The 21,675-nt window shown below is 39.9% G+C and overlaps 1 protein-coding gene and 1 long non-coding RNA gene across 8 annotated transcripts in view; one reads left to right on the top strand and one right to left on the bottom strand.

Annotated features, from left to right (window-relative positions):
- Window positions 1-1,145: 1,145 nt before the first annotated feature.
- LOC109492541 lies at window positions 1,146-1,897 on the bottom strand. Its single transcript, XR_002146445.2, has 2 exons — window positions 1,704-1,897; window positions 1,146-1,402 (listed from the first exon to the last, which is right to left on the bottom strand). It is a non-coding gene; the product is annotated as an uncharacterized LOC109492541 (long non-coding RNA).
- A 138-nt stretch (window positions 1,898-2,035) lies between these two features.
- Window positions 2,036-21,675, top strand: part of CCSER2 (coiled-coil serine rich protein 2) — a 196,434-nt gene continuing 176,794 nt past the window's right edge. For 3 of the 7 annotated variants that reach the window (XM_045040228.1, XM_045040227.1, XM_045040229.1), the window contains exon 1: window positions 2,041-2,278. The gene's annotated coding sequence lies outside the window, so the exon portion shown is untranslated. Of the gene's footprint in view, window positions 2,279-21,675 lie in introns of all 7 variants that reach the window. The other 4 variants (XM_045040231.1, XR_006587056.1, XM_045040230.1 and 1 more) reach the window with 4 other exon arrangements.

The raw sequence follows: 21,675 nt of genomic DNA on the forward strand, positions 1-21,675 counted from the left end.
GAGAGACAGAGCATGAACGGGGGATGGGCAGAGAGAGAGGGAGACACAGAATCGGAAACAGGCTCCAGGCTCTGAGCCATCAGCCTGACTCGGGGCTCGAACTCACGGACCGCGAGATGGTGACCTGGCTGAAGTCGGACGCTTAACCGACTGCGCCACCCAGGCGCCCCTAAGTCCTCACTTTTGTAATGCAGCTTTTTCTGCCCCCAGTTCCTGTCCCAGTGCTTTAATAAAGCCACCATTTTGCACTGAAAACGTCTCAGGATTACTTTCTTATCCAATTACTCTCAGACCCAAACATCAAATCACATCAAAATCAGCAAGGAAACGATGGAATTTAAAAATTCCCCCCCTTTCCGCTAGAAATGATAGACTTCAATTTATAGGAAGCACATTAAACACTGCACAATATAAATAATAAATTTTTTTTTTTACTTTCATTTATTTATTTTGAGAGAGAGAGCACGAGTGGGGAAGAGAAGAAAGAGGGAGAGAGAATCTCAAGCAGGCTCTGCACTGTCAGCACAGGGCCTGAGGTGAGGCTCGATCTCACCAAGTGTGAGATCATGACCTGAGCTGAAATCAAGAGCTGGATGCTTAACTGACTGAGCCACTCAGGCGACCCTGCACAATATAGATAAAATGAAATCCATTGTAAGCCACATAATAATACAACTACAGAATGTTAAAATCAAAGTTATCTTAAAACATCCAGAGTGTATACTTTACCCAAAATAACAAGAAATCAATACAAAAATTATCAGCAGCAACAGCAAAAGTTAGAATACAGTAGAACATCAAACATTTAAGGGAGAAGGGGATTCTCATACTAAATTTTACCCCTAGCTTCATGTTAATTCAAGAATAAAATGCAATGTTTCATACTAAAAAAATTAATAGAATTTACCATTAGCAGACTTCACTAAAATAGCTTCTAAAGGATGTACCTCCAGAAAATGGAGTATAATCCCCAAGCAAATATGAAATGCAATAAATAATAAGAAAGAAAAATGGTAAACATGTAATTATAAAAAAATGTTTACTGTATAAAACTAATGATAATGTCTAAGTCTGGAGGAAAAAAATCCAGAGCTAATTAAAATGTTGGACAGTTCTGACCATGAGAAAAAGTAGAGATGAAAGGAGTTACAGAACTTTAAGATACTTTATTGATTGCTTTTAAAATACAATATACATAGTTAGGGAAAAACTATAAATATATATCCCTTAACATTAGAATTCTCCTTAAATGTTATTTATTGCAGTCGAGCTGTTGGTAAGTGTTGGCCCACAAGGATTTCAGTGAGCTGCTAGTCTATTTGTCACATATGTGCAGCTTGCAGGACTTTAACACTTAGCCAGACCTCGGAGACCTCCAGGATATTCAAGGCAGGCCCAGCTGCTGAGAAAGAAAGGAAAGGAACAGGCCTGTGGGTGATGGGAATTCTGAGGCGGTTCCTGGCAAAAGGAACCCAGATTGCGCCATGGAGGTGCCGCAAATCTCAGCACTTGGGGTTGCCCCTTCCTTCCGCTCAGCCTCAGCAAGATCCCCTGTTTTGGTGTGGTGGGTTGGGTGTATGGTTCAGGCATGCGCCAGAGCATGGGAGGGCAGGGAATCGGGATGGACACAAATGCTGGAAGCGTCCACACTGCTGAAAGGTGGGAGCGGAGCCCATGTCAGTCCCAAAGCTCAGACTACTAACTTCTCATGGTCAGGAGGCGGAGTTGACAGGTCTGACCGCGGTCAAGCAGCAAATGTTAGTCCGAGGCCCCGGCTAAAGCGGTCAGCTGCAGGGCTGGCATCACGGGTTCAGTCTAGCGGACACCTGAGTCAGGGTGCAGAGAAGCAAGGTCAGTGGAGAGGGGCGGTCCCGAAGTGAAGGCGGAGCCTGGGGATTTCTGGCGCGGGGTGGAGGCGGGGCTAGGGGTGGGCTGAGGCCGGAGTCTGGCGGCGGGGGCGGATCTGAAGGCGGGGCCTGGCCCCGTGAGGCTCGCGCCTGCGCACGCGGGTCCCGGGGGGCGGGGCTGCGCGCGCGCGGTGCGCGGGCCCTGGAGGGCGGAGTCCAGGCGGGTGCCGGCCAAGGGAGGGGGCGCGGTGTCTCTCGAGTCAGGCGCTCCCTCAGGCCGCGGACGCGATGCTGGCTGCTGCAGGTTTGGCTGCGGGGCCGGCGGGGATGTGACGGGCGGTCCCTCGCCTCACCTGCGGTCCTTGGGCCCGTAGGTCACTGGGCGACCCGCAGCCGGGCCGCGGCCGGGGAGGCAGCGTGACCTCCGCACGGTGAGAGTCGGGGTCGGGCGGGAGCCGGGACCGGAGTCGGGGCGGGGCGGGCGTCCGCGACAGCCCTGGGCGGGGGGCGCGGCGAGTCTCGGGCCCAGGCACCTAGGGTGAGGCTGTGACACTCTCAGGCCTCCCGCCCTCCCAGCATCGTTTCGAGTTCCCCGCAAGCCGCCTGAGGAGGGGCGAGCGTGGAGGGTAGAGGCCGGACGCCCCCCACCCCGCGGGCTGTGACAGGCGGGCACGGGGCCTCAGGCGCTGGGGGTGCGCCTTTCTCTTAGGAGAAATCAGGGCGAGGCCAAGTTACCCAGTGATTTCAGAGCCAGGATGCTTGCGAGGGTTGACAGGGGGAAAGTACCCGGGTGCCCCGAATGACTGTTGGGGTTTTTTTGTTGTTGTTGTTGTTTGTTTTTTTAATTGCTGGGCCAAAACAAAGACACACCTTAAAACACATCCTTAGATCAAACTTTGATGGACCACACCATTGCCATGGGTTCAGATGCTGCTTCTCTCTCCTTTTGACATCTGCTGTTTTTATACATACATACATATACATATATATGTATATGTCTTTTATGTACCTTTTTTTTTTTTTTAAATCAAAGTAAAAGGAAGAATGACTCCTTTGAGGTAGTCGTTAGTGGCTAAGCTTGAGTTTGAATTTCAATAATTGCAAATTCATCTTTGTAGGCTACCCAGCCAATTAGGCTTGCTGTTCCAGCACTAGGCCTTAGCCGTGTGGCAATTACTGATGCAGGGACTCTTCGTGGTCACAGATTGAAATGTGGATATTTCACTCTCATTGGTGAGCTGAATTGAGCTTCAGTCCTTTCAGAATAGCCATTTGAAAAAGCATTCCTTTTCTCTTTTTCTCCTGAGAATTAAAATATAATGGAACTAATTTTGCCAGTCACACACACACACAAAAATCCTCTTGTAGACTAAAGATTTTGGTGGGGACAGCTCTTTAACCAAAAGGAATTTAAGATACCCTCCTCCTGCACAAAACTTGGTTTTATCTGCAATCAGTATAAGGTAAAGATTTAAACATTCTTGAATGTTTTGCCTGTACTTAGTCTTCTCAGACATTATTACGGTTTGCCTCTTGAGATTTATTAAAGCTCTTTAGTGTTATTTGGTTATTTTCTTTAGTATTCTCTTTAGGCAAAACACACACACTTTCTTAAGAACCTTTTAGCCATAATTCATATTCTTTTACTTCCGTGTGAAGAAACTTCATGGTAAGAAACCTCTAGAAGCCATCCTGAGAGCAGGCGCTCTTCATTTAAAACAACAACCATTTATTCTGTATTTCCATATCGAGACCTGCATTTTTTTGTTTGTTGCCAACTCAACTCCTTTGTATGCTAAATAGAAGGGGACTTTGATTCCCCGTGTAAAAGTCCGTCAGTGACTGTACATAATCTGTATTTGATAAAAGTCAAAGTCCTTTGAGATTTCTGATAACTTGTGAACGTTTCTAATTTCATTTCTGCCATTTTGCTCTCCTCTCCATACAGACACTACTTAAGAGTTCTCTGAAGATGACATCTTCCTTTGTGGTTTTACACTGTTCTCTCTATTGAGACTTCTTCTCTACTTAGTAAACAATTTGCTCTTCAAGATCTACCGAAAACATCACCTCTGAAAATGGTCCAGAAATCTTATCCCCCTTGTCTTGACTGATCCAGTACTACATCATGCATTCTTCGTTTAGCATTTGTCAGTTAGTAATGATTTGTTTTTATGTCTGTCTCCATCAGACCTTTGGGTTCCTTCAATGCTAACATTTACTGTTATGTGGCACAGGTACTCAAAAACTATTTATTGATTACATTTTTGAGGAATGCTCTTGATCTTAAATGTAAGTTTAAGATAGGCAGACTTTGTGAATGATCTCTTTCAAATATCGGAAAACATGGAAGAGATGAATGCATAAGGTACCTTTAAATTTCCATGAAGACAGTCAAAATTGTTGCTGATTGGGAATGAAATCCTAGTGATGACAGCAAAAAACCAATACATTTTATAATGCAAGACTAAAAAAGGCATGGCCAGTAAGGATTCCTGCTTCTTTGATTTTAAGAGTTTATTTTGAGGCAGAGTGATTTGCCCCAGGTCTTGCAGGTAGAAAGAGACAGAGCTGGGATACAATTCAAGCCTTTTGACTATTTGTGTATTTTACCTTTGCTCTCAGTTTCCTAATTTTAAGTCTTAGTAATTGTTCTACAGTTTTGAGTGGAAGGTTTTGAGAGGCATAGACAGGTATTAGTAAAGGGGGTCTATTAATAGAATGTTGAACTTGAAAGAATTAACGAATTATTCGGTTCAGCTTAAAAAATTTTACCCATTAAACAACTGATGCTCGAAAGGGCAAGTGTCTTATTTAGGTTGTTTAGAGTCACTGGGACCCCACATCCTCAGACCTCATGCTTGTGTATTTTTCATTCCTTCATGGTGCTTTAGGGGGAAAATGAGGAAGCTGCCAATTTTTCAGGAGAACAAATCGGCTTATATTTTCTCCCTCCTTGAATGCTTAGCTGCCACTCTTAGAAACTTAGAGCCCTTGAGTGGTGAGAAACATGATAATTCATTTGGGGATAGAGGAGAACCCTAACCTTCACTACTCTGCTTGGCTGGATAGTTTTTAACCTCAGTGCTTGGGGCTCTCTCTCCAGATGCCCCATAACAAGTGGCTTCTGCTCACCATATGGAGATCCCTCATACAGTTACATTTTGATGGTAAAATGAGATTTTAATATAATAAGGTTACAGATGGCTAATAGCATGGCTAAAATTACATGTGTGGCTAGTCTGTATGTGAGAAGAGCCTATCTGATTACTCGTCTATGTGATAGGTTTTTTGGGAAAAAAATCGATGCTTGTGGTTTTATGCTTCTGAAATGTGTACTTACTGTAGTGGGCCTGATCAATTCCAATAGGATTTTTATTTTACAAACAACTTAATGATGAAAGAAATAAAAAAAATAAATGTTTATTTTTTATTTTTCACCGTATATATGTGATTTTATACTATAATCAAAGAGTAATGTTTAATATTGCTTTCATATTTAATGTTTTATTTTTGCTGTAATTTTTGCACATTTAAATTTTACAATGTTGCAGTGAATTGAGTTACTTATTTATACTAGTTAGACATCCAAGTTATTTTTTGCTTTGCAAGTAAAACAGTTATCATATAGCTGTGCTATGTTTTGCTTCTTTCCTTTAGGCTAAAGACCCAGGAGGGGGAATTACAGGGTCAGAGGGTCTGAAAGTTTTTGTCACTTTTGGAAAATATTGCCGAATTTATTTCTGAAAGATTTATTTATTTATTATTTTTACTTTTTAAAAGTTTATTTATTTTGAGAGAGAAAGAAAGAAAGAGAGAAGATGGGGAGAGGCAGAGAGAGGGAGAGAGAGAATCCCAAGCAGGCCCTACACTGTCAGCATGAAGCACTATCAACATGGAGCCCAACATGGGACTCGAACTCACAAACACTGAGATAATGACCTGAGCCGAAGTCAGATGCTTAAGAGACTGAGCCACCCAAGTGCCGTGAAAGGTTTCTTCTTTTTTTAAATTGATTTACATTGCCTCTTGCTGTTTAGTTGACCAGTTTTGTCATACTTTTATAGGTTTTTGTTTTAAAAGTTTTTTTTTTTTTTTAAATAGGTGTAAAACTACTGCTTAACATCTGTCTACTGCCTAACATAACTATTCACAATAGAAAAACAAATGCAGTATTTTTCTGGTTTTACTTTCTCCTTTGTATGAATTGTTTGAATCGCTTCTCGGCCTTTTGGCTAAGATCAAGTGTATGAATTGTTTGTCCTTTGCCCATAAGTTTATTGGAATCTTTTTACCGATTTTCATTATCACTTAACATCATAAATATGAATCTCCTAAAATGTTTCTGATCTGTTTTGTTATTGTGAATTTGGCAGTTTTTAAAATTATTATTATTTAAAAAAAATTTTTTTAACATTTATTTATTATAGAGAGAGCAAGAGCATGGGAGGGGCAGAGAGAGGGGGAGACACAGAATCCAAAGCAGGCTCCAGGCTCTGAGCTGTCAGCACAGAGCCCGACGTGGGGCTCAAACTCACAAATCGCAAGATCATGACCTGAGCCGAAATCGTATGCCCAACCGACTGAGCCACCCAGGCGTCCCAGCAGTTTTGAAAATTATTAAAAATCACTGACTTACAAAAAATTTTCGTGATTTCATCTTTTGATTGTGAAGTCTGAGAATGAATGTCACCCCATCATCTGATGCACACTTGTATTTTCTTAAGCTTCTTGAGTTTGTTTTGTTACATGTGTATATCTTTAGAAAATTATATATGCAGTTGAGATTGAATTTAGTTTATGTGGTTTAATACTATAGAGAATCACATTCTTAAAAATCTCTAAGTGAGTTTCTATTGGTAAGTTGCAGCTTTTTTTTTCTTCCTGAACTTGAATAGGAAACAAAACAAAGCTAGTGTTTTATTTTGTTTTGTTTTTTGTAAATGGGTACTTGTTTCTAAATAAGTTATAGTAAATTTTGACAAAGCAAAAATTTTAGGAAAGCGTATTTTGGTTAAATGAAGTTTCTGTTAGGTCATGGTTAACCAGAAGGTCATTTCTGATTTAACTCTTACTGTTTGTTAATCGTTGTAAAATATATGAGAGTAAAACTTTGGTTATCTGCGTCCTTTGGGGAGTGAGACATGCTAGATAGATGAGATATCCCAGGGTAATAGTTAACATTGGTTGAATGCTGGCTACTGTTGTGGTACTTGGCTTGGAGTTGCTTTCTTGATTCCCGTAACAACTTTAAGAGGTAGGTTCTTCAGGGGCGCCTGGGTGGCGCAGTCGGTTAAGCGTCCGACTTCAGCCAGGTCACGATCTCGCGGTCCGTGAGTTCGAGCCCCACGTCAGGTCTGGGCTGATGGCTCAGAGCCTGGAGCCTGTTTCCGATTCTGTGTCTCCCTCTCTCTCTGCCCCTCCCCCGTTCATGCTCTGTCTCTCTCTGTCCCAAAAATAAATAAACGTTGGAAAAAAAAAAAAAAAAGAGGTAGGTTCTTCATATCCTCACTTTGCAAATGAGGAAGCTTAGAGAGGTAAAGTGACCTGCCAAAGGTAACACAACTAGTAAGCAGTGGAACTGGAGCTTAGTCTGTCTACTTTTATTTATTTATTTATTTATTTTTTTAAATGTTTATTTATTTTTGAGACAGAGAGAGACAGAGCATGAACGGGGGAGGGGCAGAGAGAGAGGGAGACACAGAATCGGAAACAGGCTCCAGGCTCTGGGCCATCAGCCCAGAGCCCGACGCGGGGCTCGAACTCACGGACCGCGAGATCGTGACCTGGCTGAAGTCGGACGCTTAACCGACTGCGCCACCCAGGCGCCCTAGTCTGTCTACTTTTAAAAGGGTGTGTTTGAGAAGTGTATTATCTTATTTTTTGTGCTAAGGATTCGAACTTTATCTCGTAGGCATTGGAATGATATTAGATGTTTCAAAGTAAGGGGATGATAGGGTTTGTCTTTTAGGGAGTTGGCTGATGTGGCGGTATGGAAATATACTGAATTGTGTTTCTGATAGGAAGTGGTTGCAATAGGTCATATGAGAAATAAAGCCTGAACTGCAAAGTGGATTTGGAGATCAGGGGATTTTATGGAAAGATACAGGACTTAGTAACTGATTTACAAGAGAGTAGGAAGCTGGAGTGTTGATTTGGAAGATATGCAGTAGGGTAATGACAGATGAATATGTGCTTCAAACACTTTGTCATATTTCTTTTATGGCATTAACTGTGATGTATTTGCATCTAATCTAGTAACACATCTACCTCCCCCACTGGATTGTGTGCTTTTCAAGGACAGGGACTGAGTAGAAGGCATGAACTAATACAGGATGAACTAATACAGGAAGAGGGCAGGAGACTGAAGTGGGGGTAGGAAACACCAAATCACCTAAATCAAAGAATGGATGGAGGAAGAGGAGCTCTAGAAAGTGACATCTGCCAGGGAGGAGCAGGGAGACCCATCAGTGCCAGATGGGGGAGGAGTCTTACGGAGAGGGAAGTATGAGCACAAAAGTAAATACAAAGTGCCACTTCAGGCTACAAACAATTCTGGTTGTTGTGTCCTACTGTGATATGCTGATGACCAGCGGTTATATAGAGCTAAGTTGTCTTTACTTTGCTACCCACTTTTTCCTTCCACACTTTCTCAGAGTATCCTATGGTCTCCTGCTTCTTTTAGCTTCTAACATCTGCCTGCTACTGGTGCTGATGCTGGGACATGACTCAGCCTATTGAGAGCAACCAATCCGAACCCTCCTTTCTTTTTAAGTCGATTGACAAATCAATATGTTAGGTATAATATGTGACATTTCAGTTCTTCTCTGCTGAGTTGATTGCTTTTTTTGCATGCCCCCAGAGTTACTCCTCTGACTTTCAAGACTTCTGATTGGTTGTTTTGAGATTTGAAACCATTGAGAAGCCAGAGGATTTTCTTTTCTTTTCTTTTCTTTTCTTTTCTTTTCTTTTCTTTTCTTTTCTTTTCTTTTCTTTTCTTTTCTTTTCTTTTCTTTTCTTTTCTTTTCTTTTCTTTTCTTTTCTTTTCTTTTCTTTCTTATAAATTGGTTCCCATACAACACCCAGTGCTCATCCTAACAAGGGCCCTCCTCAATACCCATTGCCTACTTTCCCCTCGAGAAGCCAGAGGATTATTATTTTTTTTATTTTTATTAAAAAAATTTTTTTAACGTTTGTATGTTATTGATAGACAGACAGACACAGAGCATGAGCAGGGGTAGAGAGAGGGGGAGACACAGAATCTGAAGTAGGCTCCAGGCTCTGAGCTGTCAGCACAGAGCTGACACGGGGCTCAACTCACTGCGAGATCATGACCTGAGCCAAAGTCGATCGCCCAACCAACTGAGCCACCCAGGCACCCCAGAGAAGCCAGAGGATTCTTAAAGACTGGATTCATGAAAGCTGAAGTTTTTCACCTGTTTACTTTTCCATGTTGATCAGTTTGATCATTGGACCATCTTTGAGGATTGTTGATCTTAAAAATGCTCCAGGATCATCATTCCAAATAATTAATAATCTTTGTTCTCTTTGTACTGTTTTATAGTTATCTAAGGTGTGGGGGCTTGTTTTAAATTTCCTTGGTCATTTCCTAACATTTTATATGATTGGTTTTCAAAGAGTCACTTAGGAAAGGAATTTGTACTTGATTTCTTCTGCTATTATTTGTTTCAAAGCATCCTTATTCTTAACTTGCTGCTTTTTTCTTCCCAGTTTTCATCTGGCTGGTTTTTATACTTGGTAAGTATGATGGGAAGGGGAAAAGAGAAAAAAAATGGCTAATTACTTTTCTCTTCCCTGCCTTACTTCAGTTGTTACTGCCCTCCTCTCCACAATCACTGTTCCCAACTGTCCAATTTGGCATGGCCTCCTGCCCTATATCTTCAGTTCTGTGTGTGGGGATGGGAAATGCAAAACAGCTCTTTAGCTAAGGAATGCTGGATGTCTCAGGGTTTTGGTCCTTCTGTAATGGTGATACCTTTGTAGCTTAGTAGGTGCTTTTTATTCCCTGGCAATCTACATCTCTATAAAATACAAAAAATAAGTGTAGGTCATGTTTCTTTGAATTAATTCTCATTCATTCCCTCTCTCTCTCTCCCTCTCCTCCTTTTCTCTCTGTTTCTTTCTCTCCCTTCCCCCCTTCCTTCCTCCCCCATACCCTTCTCCCCACCATATCAAGATAACACAGTCTTTGATGACTGACCCCCTAGTGAATACACTAGGAACAACTAAGATAGGCAGACACCAGAAGGTACTTTGAATTGTTGTTGTCATCATATTAATGATATTTGGTTGCAGTCTGAGTGCTTTGGGGAAATTTGAGAGCTTTCACTGACCATTATGTCTTGGCAGACAGTGTTATGGTTGGCAGTTATACTTTTCTCTGACAACCATAGTTTAGAAAAGCAGGAACTATTCGTAACAGCTGTTTAAGTGTAGGATGGGTCTGGTGATACTTTGATCTGAGTTGATAGGCCAGGTTATAGGAAACATAGCCTGGTAATATTTCTTTACAGAGAGTGGGGAGGCAGAGATGGCCATTTTTTTTCCTTATTCTTCCTTTTATTCTTATTTTAAAATTTTTTCTAGGGTTTATTTTCTTCATTTCATAGTCACTTTTGCAGTCAACATTTTTCCAAGACTTGAGAAGTTCCACAGTGTAAATTTGCTCAACCCAATCTTTGAGACCAGTCTAGATTTTCCTGATTCATGCCATCCATCCATTCAAGAAATACCCACTGAGCACTTGCTAATAATAGTGCAGTGAAGAAAACGCCTTTTCTGCCCTTGTGCAACTTTCATTCTAATGACAAGATACAGAAAACAAACAAGTGTATGTGTAATATGTCAGCTATTATACTACTGTGGAGAAAAGCAAAGCAGAATAAGGCAGAGAGACCATGTAAGGAGGATGCTGCTGTTTTTTTTTTTTAATTAAAAATTTTTTTAATGTTTATTTATTTGAGGGGGAGGTGAGCAGGGGAGATGGGGAGAGAGAATCCCAAGCAAGCTCCATACTGTTAGCACAGAGCCTGACATGGGGCTCGATCCCACAAACTGAGATCATGACCTAAGCTGAAATCAAGAGTGGGAAGCTTAACCGACTGAGCCATCAAGGCGCCCCAGGATGCTGCTATTTTATGTAAGATGGTTAGAGAAGGCTGCAGTGATGAATGGCATTTGAGCAGAAACATGGAAGAAGTGAGATTGTGATGATCTAACTGTGCAGCTATTAGGGGAGAGAGTAGTTGAGGAAGATGAAGCAAGTGCAGATGTCTCATGTCTGAAGCATGCTTGTCTTGTTTGAGGAGTGGCAAGTAGATCAGCGGAGGCATTGGGGGGAATGACTGGTGAAAGATGAGGTGGGGGGCCATAGAGGGTGCTGGGAGAGGTGTGCATGATAGATGATATATGGCCTTGTAGGCCAGTAGGACTTTGGCTTTTACTCTGAAGGTGGGAAGCATTTAAAGAGTTTTGACTTGTTTTAAATAGACCTCTCAACAGTTATGTAGAGAATGTCTGAGGGTGGGTATAATGAGGCTCCAGCAGCAATCCAGAGTGGGAGATGATAGCGATTTTAGGCAGGAATTGAGAGAAGTGCTTACAGTCTGTATACATTTTGAAATCAAAGCCAACAGAATTTGATGGTGGATTGGATGTGTCTGTTCATTGTTTTTTTCCTGACTAACTGGAAAAAATGGAGCTGCCATTTGCCAAGATGGTGAAGACTTCAGGAGAAGCAGATGGGAAATAGTTTAATTTTGGTTATGTTAAGTTAGCAATCCAAGTGGAGATACTGTCCAGACAAGGTATACATGAGTCTGCAGTTCAGGGCAGAAGTCTGGGCTGGAGATAACAAATATTTATTTATTTATTTATTTATTTATTTATTTATTTATTTATTTAGAGAGGGAGGGAGGGAGGGAGGGAGGGAAGGAGGGTGGGAGGCAGAGAGGGGCAGAGAGAGAGGGAGAAAGAGAATCCCAAGCAGGCCCCACACTGTCAATGCAGAGCCCGATGTGGGGCTTGAACCTGTGAACCACAAGACCATGACCTGAGCCAAAATCAAGAGTCGGACTCTTAACCGACTGAGCCACCCAGGAGCCCCTGGAGATAAAAATTTTAAGTCATGGACATGGAGATAGTATTTAATACCCTGAGAACTGATTAAGATAATCTAGGGAGAGAGTGTGGCTGTAGAAGAAGCCCAAAGATTTTGCTTTAGGGTCCTGTAATGTTGACTCAGAAAGAGAGAGAGAGAGAAGAACAGCCAGAGCTAGCAAAGGAAACTAAGAAGCATTCCATGAGGAAGGAGGGGAATTAAGAGTGAATGGTATTCCTGAAGCCAAGTAAATGTTTTAAGGAGGGAGGAAGTGAACAGCTATGGCAGATCTTATTAGATCCAGGACAAGGATGTCACTGTTAGATTTAGCAATATGAAAATCATTGGTGACTGTAACAAGTTCTTGGTGGTCATGAAAACTTTATTGGAGTGAGTTTAAGAGAGAACTGTAGGAAGGGAGTTGGTTTCAAGGAGTTTGCTGTAAATTGAAGATGAGGAAAAAACAGGGTGATAACTAGAGGGGATGTGGAGTCAAGGAATTGTTATTTCCTTAAAAGATGAGTGCTTTTCTAGTATATTTGTATAAATACAAAAATATTTATAGCTTATGGAATGACCTAATAGAGAAGAATTAAAGGAGCGATTTCTTTGAAAAATAAATTAATTCAATCCTAATCTGTGAACCCAGAGTCTATCATTATCATATATATGTCCTTATGTATTAACCTATTTCTTTCAAATTAAGACAGTGGCTAGTGGGGAGAGGTGTTAAAGAACATCCCCATACCTCCAATTTGTTGAATTTTTTATCAGTTCAAAACTGCAGTTTTTATATGTAACAAAATTTTTAATGGGTTATTAGGAAATGGGTTAAATGGTCTTTTTTTATTTTTTATTATTTTTTTTGCTAGCCTTTTTTTGTTTGGTAACTTCTTCCTGTTTATTGTCCTCAGCAGTTTTGCACAGTGCTTGCCCTGTGGTTCTAAATTTTGGTTTGGTAATCTCTGTTATAGTAGTTTTACTGTGAAATACCTTTTTAAAAAAGGGAAAAAATTAATTAAAAAAATTTTCTTAAGTACTTTTAAGGGAAAGATTTGATGGCCATTCTTTTTCCTTTGTTTCTAATGTACCTGACTGCACTTTTACTGTAATTGCTTCTGATTATTGAGTTGATGTTTGAGATGAGTTTAGAAACTTAGGTTGGAAGCCCATATTACAGTTACATTATTTTATGTGCCTCTTTTTGTGGTTCATTTATGTTTGAGTAAGTAGTTGTCAATATTTAGTGCTGAAGCATTACTGCAGTTGCTTTTAAATCTTCTTCATTGGTCTTCCTCCAGATTTTCTTCCATTAGCCGCTTATCCATACTACTGACTTTTGAGTTTCTGAAACACAGATCTGATCATGTTTTATTGTTGCTTTAAAAATCTTCTGTGGCTTTCTGTTGTCTATGGAAGTTAGACACCTTTTTTTTTTTTTTTGCTTCTTTTGCTTCTTGCCCACCTCCTGCCTGTACCTTCATTCTGCTTTAGGGGATTTGGAGTGCTCCTTGCTAGGTTCTAATGCACATCTGATATTTCTTACCACAGGATAATGGTCAAATTTGCTGTCAGTGTACAGAAGAAAGTCCTCCATGTGTTGTGGTCTTCATCTTTTATCATGGTTCCATGAATATGAGAAACTCTTTGACATCTCTGTGCTTTTGCACATAATATTCCCCCCCCCCCCCCCCCCAGAATGCCATGTAACTACTTAGCTACCTTGTTAAATCACTTCATCTTTTTAGAAACCCAAATAAAAGTCTCCTCTTCTAGGAAAACTTCTAGGCATATTTTCATCATGTCTCTTCTAACCCACCTTCATTATATTCTCTGTTACCTGTGTTCCTGTAACATTTTGCAGTTATTTTGTTTTAGTATTTGCTGTATTTTCCTCTATTTGCTTTCATGGCTGGTCTCCCTTGCCTCACCATTAAACTTATAGTCACTCAAGAAGTTTTTGTTGAATGAATGTTTGAGTAAAGCAAATGATTATTCAACATTGACCCACCTTTTTTTTAAGTTTATTTATGTATTTTTGAGAGAGAGGGCATGTGCGTGCACAAGTGGGGGAGGGGCAGAGAGAGGGAGAGAGAGAGACTCCAAAGCAGGGTCCGCACTGCTAGCACAGAGCCCAATGCGGGGCTTGAACCCACAAACTGTGAGATCATGACCTGAGGCAAAGTTGGGCACTTAACTAACTCAGCCACACAGGCATACACTTTTTAAACCATTGACCTACTTTTAAAAAAAAATTTTAACTAAAAATTTTAATATTTATTTATTTTCAGAGAGAGAGAGAGAGAGAGAACAAGTAGAGGAGGGGCAGAGAGAAGGAGAGACCCAATCCCAAGCAGGCTCCGCACGATCAGTGCAGAGCCCAATGAGGGGCGAACCCGTAAACTGAGATCATGACCTGAGCTGAAATCAAGAGGTGGATGCTTAACTAACTGAACCACCCAGGTGCCCCTACCCTAAATGTATCTTAAACTCATTCTCTAGCCAGATTTTGACTTCTATGTTAGTATTTTCTGTAGCACCATCTTTGGTTTCTCTCTAGTATCCTTAAGTCTCACTTTTGTATCTTATCATTACTGAGTTTTATTATAATTCAACAAACATTTTTTTGGTCACTTCCCATGTACCTGATTTGTTAGTACTAGTGATGAGAGGCTGAATAAGGTAAGGCCTCAGTCCATGAATTATTGTGATATATGATGAGTATAGTAATAGTGGAATATCTAGGACACCTTGGGAGTTCTGTCTTTCATGTACTCCTTAATTCTTACTTTGGCTACTACTAACCTCTTTCAGGCCCTAGATAATTTTAGACTATTTAGTAGCTGTCTTGCCTTAACTCTCTTGTCATTCCAGTTCATCATGAATACTGCCAGCAGATTCGATTCATTGTCTTTGAAAGAAGAAAAAAAGTACCAGTCTTTCTTTTTCCTGTTCATGGAATAAAATCCAAAATAGAATGCAATCTGGAATGCCAAGCGTTTGGACCAGACTTCCTTTCTTCTCTTGTGCTACATGAACTGTTCATTATTGCAAAACTCTACATTCTGTTCCAAACACAGTTCATACTTTTCCTTTTTTGCCTTGCTTGTTTGAGCCATTCCACCACTGTAAAAACAGTGTTTTTACTCTTGGTTCCTCTACTTACTGAAATTGTATCTGTTCTTGGATGTAGTTCCCACTTGTTAAGTCTAGTGTGAACCTTTTTGATGATCATGCCCATATTTATAACACCCTCTCATCCTTTGCCTTCATGACACCACTCTTTTCTGTTTTTCTTAACCTATTCTTTCTCAGCTGTCTCTCCTGACTCCTATCCCTAAATGTTCATTTCCCAGGGTTTCAATCTGACCTCTTTTTTCTTTATTCTGTTGTGCTTTCTTGGAACACATGTCATTTTTCATTATCTCTTTTGTGTTCATTTCCCCAGCCCTGTTTTTCTCTTGAACACTCCAGTCCTTAGGTTTGCTACTGAAAATGTCCACCTGATTGTCTAGCAGAAAACCTGAAAGTTACAACATCAAAAATTAAGTACATGTTTTTCTCCAGAACCTTGTGTTCACCTCATTTTCCTATCTTGGTTAATGATGCTGCCAGTCACTCAGTTACTCATATTATAAACCTGCGAATCATCCTGACTTTTGTTCTTCCATCCCTTATTTTCCATTAGCTGGCAAGTCCTGCTGTTGGAGCTTTTCCCTCTCCATTCCCTTTACTGTTTCCTTGGGCCAGGTTCTGATATCCTTGGTAACCACCGTAAAAGCCCCTTTAAAATAAGTCTTCTGCTCAATCCTGAACATTGTATAGGAAATTCATGTTGGTTGTATCCTGTAGGAATGCCAATGGCAAAATAGTTTTAGGTCTGCCACTCTAGAATAGCACCCGAACCATGGACTAATCTTTGTGTATCCATTAAAGGTCAATTTCCTAAGTATTTCTATAAGATGATATTGTTAAGATATAATTTATGCTTTGTAAAATAAATTTTCTTAAGGATTAAGAATGTTATTTCTAAAGATAAAAGGGAAAGCAAGAAAAGATAGAGGGAAGCAGAGGTCTTGCTGCTGGGATAAGTGCCAGAAATGATCTTTTAGGATATTTTCTTAATGAACTAGAAGAGATTATAAATTTGAAAGTAACACTAGGTGCTTTGTGTCCAAATGCCAGTTAAAGAGCAGATAACTACAGAAGGAGCTTCAGACTATGGGTAGACAAAACTGAGAGCTTCAGTGTGGGAATTGTAAGCTAATAGATTTGAATAGTACTTTGAAGAGATGTTTTTAACCATCAGTTCATAATCAGGTGAGACTCCTGATAGCATTATTGCATGTTCTGGCAGATACTGGCCTAATGTGCTGATGCTACAGAGGTGGTACCATGGTCACCACCTCTGTATCATCTAATATGTTTCATAAGCACAAGTCCTTTCGTATTGAAGCATTATTTTCTGAATTCAGGTATAGTCAAAGAAGAGCTCTTCAGTTTTTTTATTTTTTCTTGGTTTTCTTTCTTTGATTTTAGATAGAATTTGTCTTGCTTGTAACATTTTAAAAAGTCAAATTAACAGAAGAAATTACTTTAAAACTTGAGTGGCTTATATACTGAATTAGTTAGCATATATTTCAGAATAATTGAATATGTACATATTGTGAATATTTTGCAAGATTGTTGTGTACATTTTTTTGGCTTTTGCTGTTGCTGTATTGTTGATTTTTGTTAATTTTCCATAAATTTAAGGTTTATGAGGCTGGTACTAGATTCTCACTTGGAAATTACCTTGGAAAATGTATTTGAGCATTCTGTATTGTAGCGTTTTGAAGTTGAACATGGGGTGTGTATCATTTTGGCTTATAATGTTCTGCCTAGGAGTTCCTCTCTGGAGGAAAAAAGGAAAAAGGCTTCATAGAGAGTCCCCAAAGTAGACCAGAGTGGTATTTTGAGCTGAGGGAGTAGTGTGTACTCTGGTAAGGAGTCCTGAAAGATCATAGTATGGGAATGGATCCTTGGGTGGTTTGGTGTGAGTGGAAGGCAGGGTTTGTTGGGTAGTGGTAGGAGAGAGCAGCTGCAAAGAAACACTTGCTTACTATCTGTGTATCTATGGACAGATTATGTGATGTCTCCAAGTTGGTTTTTGTTGTTGTTGTTTGTTTTTTAATGCTGGTCGTGGAGTCCAACACAAGGTTCAATCCCAAGACCGTGATGATTACCGGAGCCGAAATCAAGAGTCGGATGCTTCACCAGCTGAGCCACCCAGGTGCCCCTCTCCAAGTTTCAATCTCCTTAAATATGCAGAATGAGAATAATAAAGATATCTGGGGCATCTCGGTGGCTCAGTCGGTTGAGTGTCCAACTTTGGCTCAGGTCATGATCTCCCAGTTTGTGAGTTCGAGCCCCACCTCAGGCTCTGTGCTGGCAGCTCGGAGCCTGGAGCCTGCTTCAGAGTCTGTGTCTTCCTCTCTTTCTGCCCCTCCCACCCATGCTCTGTCTTTCTTAAAAAATAAACAAATAAATAAACATTAGAAAAAGAATAAAAGATATCTAATTTAGGATTGTTGTAGGATTTAAATGAGGTAATGCAAATAAATACCTGGTACACAAGTTCTCAGTAGGTACCAGCTACTGTTGTTAGTACTGTTTTATGGCATTTGTTCTTTGGAGAGCCATTGAAAGATTTTATTTTTTTAAAATTTTTTAAGTTTATTTAAGTAAACTCTATACCCAACATGGGGCTTGAACCCATGACTCTCCAAGATCAGGAGTCACATTCTCCTTTGACTGAGGCAGGCAGGTGCCCTTGAAGGATTTTAAACTGAAGAGTGACATAATCAGATTTATAATTTTGAATATTAAGTCTGGGAAAAGTATAAAGGATGCATTAAAGGGAAAAAGCTGAAGGTAGGGAATTAAGGAAACTTATGCTAGTAGAATACTGGCTAGCGATGGTAAGAATCTAGATTAAGAAATGTGGTGTTGGAGAAGACAGGATGGCTTTGAGAATTATCAAAAATTGATGTGCATTATATTCTATGAGTTGGGAAAATCTAAAGGGAACTAGGAAAATAGCAAGGATGTAGACAGAGTACTCAGCTGAGTAGGATATATTGTATTCTCTCATTCGTTAATGGGAGAGGGCAGAAGAGGATGATTAGAGGCACATATTCACCATTGCCAAGGGTCTAATGGCTGAGCTGGGCTGCCTACCATTCTTCACATTGGACTGGAGCATTTGGGCATCTCTAGATGAGTCCAGAGCAGTGACTTTGGGCAGCACATAGGGATAATGTGCCAAGTATCAGGAAGCTCTCATGAGTGCAGGAGAGACATGACACAACCACAAATAGACCTAAACGGTACCAGGCTTGAAACAGGAAGAGCTAATTCCTAAGGGACTAGAAAGACAAACTGACAGTTTTTTTTTTTTTTCCAATATATGAAGTTTATTGTCAAATTGGTTTCCATACAACACCCAGTGTTCATCCCAAAAGGTGCCCTCCTCAATACCCATTACCCACCCTCCCCCCCCCCCCCCAAACTGACAGTTTAAATTGTATTTGGATTTGAATCTCTGAGTTCTTCTCTAAGTGCTAAAAGATCAAGCCCTCCAGGACTCACCTAAGTTTTGTTGATTTTACAAGCTCAGAAGTATTTTTTTTTTTAATGTTTGTTTATTTTTGAGAGGGAGCACAAGCAAGGGAGGGGCAGAGAGAAAGGAGCTATCAGCGCAGAGCCTGACACGGAGCTTGAACTCACAAGCTGAGTTCATAATGGTATTTTAGCATTTGATAATTGGGACATTTTAAAATGTTAACATACAGTCCGGGTGCCTGGGTGGCTCAGTGGGTTAAGCGTCCAATTTCAGCTCAGGTCATGATCTCACAGTTTGTGAGTTTGAGCCTCACATTGGGCTGTCTGCTGTCAACATGGAACCTGATTCGGATCCTCTGTCCCTCTGTCTCTCTGCCCCTCCTCTGCTGGTTCTCTCTTTCTGTGTCTCTCAAAAAAGTAAACTGGAAAAAAAAAAAAAGAGAAATGTTAACATACAGTCATTTTGCTAAAAGATGCATATCTGCTTTATGATTTTGTTTTTGGAACACTTTATGTATATTATCATTTAATCATATATTCTTTGGCAGGTTTATTAATTGTAGCATTTGAAAAACTGCCTTTTACAGTAAAATGATTAGTTTTCAATTTGTTTATTAAGTTGAATATTCTTACCTTACATAATTTTACTTAAAGATTATGATAATAGAGAACAAAGTTCTGTCTAGAATATTATGACGTGTATTTTGTTGTCAGTGAAGTGTTCCTGCATTGATTGACCAGTAGCGAGTATAGCTAAAATATAAATGTACTTTGATTTTAAGGTGTGGTTGATACTTAGGCCTCAGCCTACAATACCTTTTTCCTTTTGTTAATCATATTTTATGAAATTATAATTGTGTTATTGAAGTAGACAAGATTTGGGGATTGTGCGTACTGTTATTGGCATTTTCAGTTCTTTTTTTTTTTTAAGTGTGATGCCAATTTTATTTTTTTATTTTTATTTCTTTTATAAATTTATTTTTTTTAATTCAAGTTAGTTAACATACAGTGTAGTATTGGTTTCAGGAGTAGGCATTTTCAGTTTTTTATCAGCAATACCCAGATATTATGTCTCCTTTGCTGTGGAATTAGAGTAAGACTCTTTCTACACGCTGCTGTGTCCAAGGCAAAGAAAGAAAATACCTTCTAGTAAAACTGCAGTTATACATATTTAGATTTTTCAGTAACTTTCATTTCTTCACTTAGTAGCTTTCATTGAGTGTTTTTTCTGCACATTAAAGTAGAATATGTGTGGATATGGTCTTAAAAATGATGTGATAATTGCTATACCCAGAGATGTATGGGAGCATACAGGAGGAGCACTTAACCAAGGCAGGTGTCACAATGAACATGCTGATTCTATGGTGAGCTTTATTGCTATATATTACATGAGAATAGAAATACAAAACTAAAGAGCTGTCATCTAGCAGCCTGATACAGATCAGGTCATAGGAACTAGTACATTCCAGAGAGATATAGACATTGTAGGTCATGGGAGATGGCAAATTGCAGTAAGCCTGTTGTTATAGCCCTCACTGTTGTTATAGCCCTCACTTCTTGTCATGCTCTCTCCTTGTGGAGCTGTTGTGTATGCTTCTTGTCTCCCTGATGGGGACACTATTCTTGGTAATAGAAAAGTCTAGATGGCTGGTTTTGGGGGAAATATATATAAAATAGGTTGAAAAGAACTAGAATTCTTTAGCATGAATAAGATAAGTATAGTATTGACTGCTTACATTTTTTTAATTTGGAAATAGTTTCATACTCACAGGAAGTTTGCAAGAATGAGAATAGTACAAAGAATATCCAAATAATCTTTATCCAGATTCACCTATTATCAAAATTTTGTGCTATTTATTATTTCTTCTCTTGCATATATACATATGTACATATACCTCTGTGTACATATATATGGTCTCTTGTACACACACACACTGCACACACCAAGCATTTGAGAATAAGTTGCATATGTCATGACACTTTCCCCTGAGTACATCCACATGTATTTCCTAAGAATAGGGCTTAAAAAAAAAAACAAAAAACAAAACAAAACAAAACAAAAAAAAAACTAACCACTGTACAATTATGGACTTCACTAAATTTAACATTGATAAATAATCTTCCATTTGTATTCCAATTTTTTTTTTCATTGGCCAAGTCTCCTTTATAGTATTTCTCCCCTTACACAAACTGCTTTTTAAAGAGCAGAGAATGGAGGGGCGCCTGGGTGGCCCAGTCGGTTGAGCGTCCGACTTCAGCCAGGTCACGATCTCGCAGTTCGTGAGTTCGAGCCCCGCATCAGGCTCTGGGCTGATGGCTCAGAGCCTGGAGCCTGTTTCCGATTCTGTGTCTCCCTCTCTCTCTGCCCCTCCCCCGTTCATGCTCTGTCTCTCTCTGTCCCAAAAATAAATAAAAAACGTTGAAAAAAAAATTAAAGAGCAGAGAATGGAGAATGAGTGATTTTTGGTAGAAATTTTTTTCTTTAAGGATCTAAAGAAAATCATAGAAACTTAAAGTTTAATTTCCCTTTTACTCCAAATCCGTCTCTCCCCCAGTTTTTCCATTTCAGAAAATGGTGGCACCATTTGATTAGTTGTTCAGGCTGGAAAACTGAGAGTCATCCTTGATTTCTGTCTTTCCCTTTTTCCTCATTCCTTGCATTTAATCTGTCACCCAAGTGCTATAGCTCCTGTTTCCCCCTGCCTACATCTTGAACTCTCCTCCTCCTTTCTATCCATCTACTTCACCCTGCCCAGTGTGTCATCATTTCTCAACGGGGCTCCTTCCTACCTACCTTCTTAACTAATTTCCCTGCTTTTGTGTTTTCTCCCTTCCAATTCATTCTCCACAAAGCAGCCAGAATGATTTTTTAGGAATGAAAATCAGATCATGTCATTTTCCTCACAACCTTCCGTGGCTTTCCATTGTGCCAGAGCACTTTTTGTCTAAATAGATCTTCTTTCTTTAGGTTATAACTTAAATATTCTTCCTCTGAGATGCTTACCTTGGTGCCCAGTCTTCTGTTTTTGTTGTTTTCCTTCACAGGACTTTGATTTGTAGTTACTTGTTTGCCTGTTTTGTTGTTTGTTGTTACTAGACTGTAAT

Source organism: Felis catus, chromosome D2 (genome assembly GCF_018350175.1).
Source record: "Felis catus isolate Fca126 chromosome D2, F.catus_Fca126_mat1.0, whole genome shotgun sequence".
In the NCBI taxonomy this organism is placed as follows: Eukaryota; Metazoa; Chordata; class Mammalia; order Carnivora; family Felidae; genus Felis; species Felis catus.